Source organism: Solanum verrucosum, unplaced genomic scaffold, assembly GCF_900185275.1.
Source record: "Solanum verrucosum unplaced genomic scaffold, falcon-dt-bn FXZP01000182.1, whole genome shotgun sequence".
In the NCBI taxonomy this organism is placed as follows: Eukaryota; Viridiplantae; Streptophyta; class Magnoliopsida; order Solanales; family Solanaceae; genus Solanum; species Solanum verrucosum.
In genome coordinates, this window is record NW_026020378.1 from 749507 (window position 1) to 755226 (window position 5720).

General features: G+C 36.9%; 1 pseudogene; it reads left to right on the top strand.

Moving 5' to 3' along the window:
- The first annotated feature begins 269 nt into the window (after positions 1-269).
- Positions 270-5520, top strand: LOC125838857 (uncharacterized; annotated as a pseudogene).
- The last annotated feature ends 200 nt before the right edge of the window (positions 5521-5720 follow it).

Sequence of the window (5720 nt, forward strand, 5' to 3'; positions counted from 1 at the left end):
ACGGGTATTTCGGGTGCTTTCAAATCCTTCTCGAAATGCTAATAAGAACCCCGAATCCCTTTGAATATTTTCATTAGATTTCTGTTTTATTTTAAAAAAAAAATAGTTTTCTTGATATTTTTTTAAAAATTAAGTGGCGACTCTTAAAACCATCCAGTCTCTTTTTAATAATAAAACATATGTTTCTTTTTGTATTTTCTATATTGGTGATATTTGTTATATCGATACTAAATATCATATTTTTTCTGATAATAGATGAATATCCAGAAATGTACACTCTTAAATTGCACTATAATGGTCAGTGGGTGTTCGAACAGGAGATGAATTACGTTGGTGGACAGATAGCCTACTACGACTACTGTAAGGGGGGTGAAAATTCTATCATTCAAATGAGACAATGTATGAAAAAGTTGAAAGTTGATGATAGAAAAGTGAAATTTTGGTTTAAGTTTGGGCCTTATTTTGAAATAAGCTTAAGACTTTTGTCAATTGATATAGATATATATAATCTTATCCACGAAATCCTTGACAGTAGAGAGGTAGAGATATTTGTGGAGCACACAGATAAAGATCAATTGACCTATGATGTGGTTAATATTGAAGGGGCTCGACTTCAAGGTGAAGAGAGCTTGGTAGATGTTGATGTAATAGAGGAAAGTGACGCTACAAGTGAAGAATGTGAGTCATTTCATGACTGATTGTTCCTTGGAAGGAGATGAGATGATTTTTGATAAAATTGTCGACTCTATTGCTGAGTGGATTGGTGTTAATGAAAAAAATCAGAGACAACCAATTTAAAGAAAAACTATTGAGTTTGGCGCTGCCTCCGACATTGCTAAGATTTCCAGTAACACTCAAGAAGAAGTTTGTGATGCATCAGATGATGAACTAATGAGTTTGCAAGGAGATTCAGATGATGATAATTCAAAAAGATTCATTGTTTATAATGCAAAAAGGGATCTAGAAGATCCAAAATTTGAGTTTACACTTAATATGATTTTCAGTAGTAGTAAAGAGTTCAAATGGATAGTAGAAGTGCGTGCTGTGATGATGAAAAAAGACATCAAGTTTAAGAAAAATGAAAGTAGGAGGGCAAGGGCAATTTGTAAGGTATCAAACTACAAATGGTTCATATATGCATCAAAGGCTAACGAAGATGAACCTTTCATGATCAAAACAATAGGCCCTGATTATTCATTTGGCAATCAGAGAGAAAATAAAACTATTGACTCTGGATTTTTGGCTAAGAAATATGCAGATGAGTTCAAAATTAATCCAAGTTGGGGTGTGAAAGAATTTCAAGCTCATGTGATGAAGAAGCATAGTTGCACACACAGTAGGCATCTGTAACATCCCGACTTCTCGAAACGTCTAAAATTACTCATATCTCCATGGAAAGACAAGGAGGATGGGTGATAAATTCAGAATGATGTGGTATGCCCTATTTTAAGTGTTCAAGTGTTGCATCTCAAGTTTTGAAGTTAGGTAAGTGACAAAATAAAAATTGGCGGAAGTTATCGTAAGTTCCTTCTTAAAGATTTCTCTGAAATTTGGGTCAAATGTATTGGAGGTTTTATCCCAATCTATAAAGACTTATGGGGCCCACGACCTATCGAATCGAAGATCTACGAGTCTAGTTTCCAACACCTCAAACCGTCCGTTCATACGACTTCAGAATAGAAAGATATTTGTGTTTTCGTGGGACTGCACAAATAGGCACGTGAGGTGGGGCCCTAGGTCGGTGGAATGTTACATATATCTTCTTCTTCAACCTTTTTCTTCATTTTAAAGCTAAGAACCAGAGAAATTAGAGAAACCCATTTCTAGAATCAAGTGAAGTATAGATTATCTCGACTTAAGTCCTTGACGAAAGTTGTTCTACGCGTTGGGCTCATCATCGTGGTATAATTTATTTTATCGATTGCGTAGCATATCACACTTTAGTGTTGGGACAACAAGGGTTTGAATATATTTGAAGGTTCTGAGGCGTAGTACGAACCTAAGATCGATGTAAGACCCTTCTTTCATCGACTTCAACTTTTATAAGCAGCAAACAACAAACTGCGACGGAAATATATATCTTTTATCATATTGTCATGGTATCTTTTATTTTTGTGTGTTGATTATGGTCCTACCTTGTTGTAGTATCGAGGGAGTTATGATTAAAAGTCGTTAGGCCACGTGAATTTAGCGAAAAATGTATGCTAAGGTTATTCTCTTCTTATGGCATGTTTCCTTAAAGCTTAGGAGCAATGTAATTGAGTTGATATCGTTGTTATACTTGTAGCCATTATTGTTGATTGTTGGCTGCTCGAGTGGGTATAATCCTCTCTTATCGGGATTCTTACTCAATAGTAGCGTTCTTATGTTGGACATGACTTAGAGGCTATTTGTATATGTTGCTTATAACTAAATTGCTCGCTTTTAGCTGTTGGATTGTTATTGTTGCCTTTGGGCTATTGTGGTAAGCTGCAAGAATGTGATTTTTGCCTAGAAGGGCTATGTTCTGCCGACAGGGCTATATTGACGCCTAGAAGGGCTACGAGTTGCCTACAAGGCTATATTGACGCTTAGAAGGGCTATGAGTTGCCTACAGGGCTATAGTAATGCCTAGAAGGGCTATGAATTGCCTATGGGGCCATGTTGTTGCCTAAGAGGGCTATGTGTTGCCTATATGCTATATTGATGCCTAAGAGAGCTATGTGCTGCCTACGGGGCTATACTATTGTCTAAGAGGGCTATGTGACTGCCTACGGGGCTAGGGGACTATCGATAGGGGTATATAGACTGATTGACACCTTCTGGGCTTATGGGGGCCTGGGTAGGTGGTCTTGTGTGTTGTTTGTACCTGCCGAGCTTATGGGGGCTTGGTTAAGTTGTTGTTTTATTATTTTTGATAAGTTTAGATTTATTTATCGGATTACTCCAGTATTTTAAGATACCTGCTCACAGTCTATTGTCTTTCATACTCTGTACATTATTTTGTACTGACGCCTCATTGCCTGGGGGCGCTGCATTCATATATGCAGGTTTCGACAGACGACCCAGTAGACCTCCTCATCAACAAGATTGACTTCTATCCGGTTGGCTAGCCTCTTTCCTCCAGAGCTGCCAGAGTTGGGAGGTTTGTTAGCTTTTGTTGTATATATTCTCATGGGTAGGCTGGGGCCCTGTCCCATCAATCTTTACTACTCTTAGAGGCTTGCAGACTAGTGTGTGGGGTTTATAGCTACATTATGGCCATGCTGGCCTAGTTTGTTGGTTTGCTGAAACTTGTTAGTTATGTGATGCATTGTTTTGATATACCTGCTTTCAGTTTCGGTATAAAGATCATGGTGGAATCGACGGCCCAATCAGGACTTCTGTGATAGTTGGCTATTTCTTTATATGAACTCTTGGGAGTAACTGTTTCTTTTATGGATCTGTTTACAGGGGCCTTGCCGGCCGAGGACTTAATTTTAAGTCGAGATATACTTGTTTGTTTTCTTGACTATTTGTGGCTGCCATGCGCTAGTAGCAAATGGTTCAGCAGGGTCGGACCTGAGTTTTGGCATTAGGAGCCAGTTGAGCCCTTGAATCTGGGGCGTGACAACATCAATCTTATAGGACAAAAAAGAAGGCTTCAGATCTGATTACAGGGACTAAAGAAGAACAATTTGATATGTTGTGGGACTATTGTGCAGAGTTAAGAGGAGTAAGCTAGGGACTACATGTATTTTGAAGTTGGATGATAATCCAGAAACAATGGTCAAAGATAGAAAAAGATTTTTAAGACTCTATGTTTGTTTTGCAGCTTGCAAACAAGGATTCTTAGCTGGATGTTGACCTATAATATGGGTTGATGGATGTCATTTGAAAGGCTACCAAAAGGGAGGGCAACAATTGACTGCAGTAGGCATTGATGCCAACAACAACTTGTATCCTATTGCATTCGCAATAGTGGAAGGTGAATTGAAGGAAACATGGAGCTGGTTTCTTACACTTCTTGACGAGGATCTAAGAATCTCCCAAAATTCTTTTGCTTGGACTTTCATTTCTGATAAACAAAAAGGTTTAATTCCATCATTTGATGAGATAATTTCAGATGTCACACACAGATTTTGCGTGAGGCATCTGCACAATAATTTTAAAACTGAAGGTTTTGGAGGACAAGCATTGAAAGAAGTCCTATGAAAAGCTGCCAGGGCAACTATAGAACCTGAATTTTCCAAGCATATGGAAGAAATGTCAAAGATAGATATAGATGCCCCTAAGTGGTTCATGAGTATGCCTCTCATTCACTGGTCAAGAGCTTTTTTCTCTTCATTCACAAAGTGTGACATGTTATTGAATAATATGTGTGAGTCATTTAATAGCGTACTTCTACCAGCAAGAGACCAACATATTCTCAATAAGGATCTATATGATGTCAAGACTTCAGAAGAATAGAAATAAAATGATTAACCATAGCCACATAATCTACCCACGGATCTTATTGAAGCTAGACAAAAATAAGGATAATGTTGCCGAGTGTATTGCCATTAAATCTGATGAATTTCATTACCAAATTGAGGACATGCATTTAAGATTATTCTATGTTGATCTTAAGGAGAGGACATGCTCTTGTAAGAGATGAGACTTAACAGGGATACCTTGTAATCATGTTATTGCAGTTATATGGGTTAAGAAGGATGAACTTGAAAAGTATGTTCAATAATGTTACACGGTTGAACAGTATATGAAGAGTTATTATCCATCTATTTTGCCAATTAATAGCTCTGAGTAATGGTCTAAGACTGGGGTAGAACCACCACTGCCATCCATATATAAAGCTTAGTCGGGTAGACCAAGAAAACTAAGAAAGAGAGAAAATGATGAGACAACTAAAAAAGAATCTGGAAATGGTACCCTTTTAAAAGCGTCAAGAAAGGGCAAAAAAAAGAAATGGATTGTGTGAAAAACAGGATATAATAGTAGAAAATGTCCTATTCTTATAAGAACCAATCAATCTGAGGTTCAACAGCAACAAGTTCACCAGAAAGTCAGCAAAGAAGGTTCATCTACACTTAATAATGAAACAGAAGTATGTTTTCAAAATAAGTTGATTCCCTTTAATATTTAATAAGAGTAGCAATACTAAAAATGTTATTTCAATGTAGGTTTCAAGCACTCTTACTGTGAGTGTGGCATTAATACAGTCCAACTCCTCATTTGTGACTAAACAGATCGTAATTACCTTTCGTATTGTCTATTTATGTTGTCTGTATTGAACTTTACTAACTTAGTTTATTTTATTATGTACTGTAGGCCAGTCAACTTAACCAGCCAATGGCACAACCTCAAATCCCACTGAGGAGTTCTGCATTCATTTTAGAATAAATTAATGAGCATTCTAGAGAAGGTACAAGGCCACATTTCATCTAGAGAATGGGTAAACAATATATCCCATTGTCTTACAGGAGGCGCTTTCTCAAACAAGCAAGAGAGTCAGAAATAGAAAGAAAAATGTTCCTTAAATACAAGCTAAATATTTTCTCATGACAATGGGTGCATGAGTTTAGATTGTTCTCTTTCCTATTGACTTTGAAGTTGTTTATGCTTTGGTGACACATTTTTGTTTTCTCTTAAAACTAGATGCAACTTAAATAATTTGATTTTGTTCTTGATTTGAACTTTTTGCAGATGACTATAGTAAGATCACATGCATTAATCCACTGTTTTTACAATAAAAAGATTGTTAT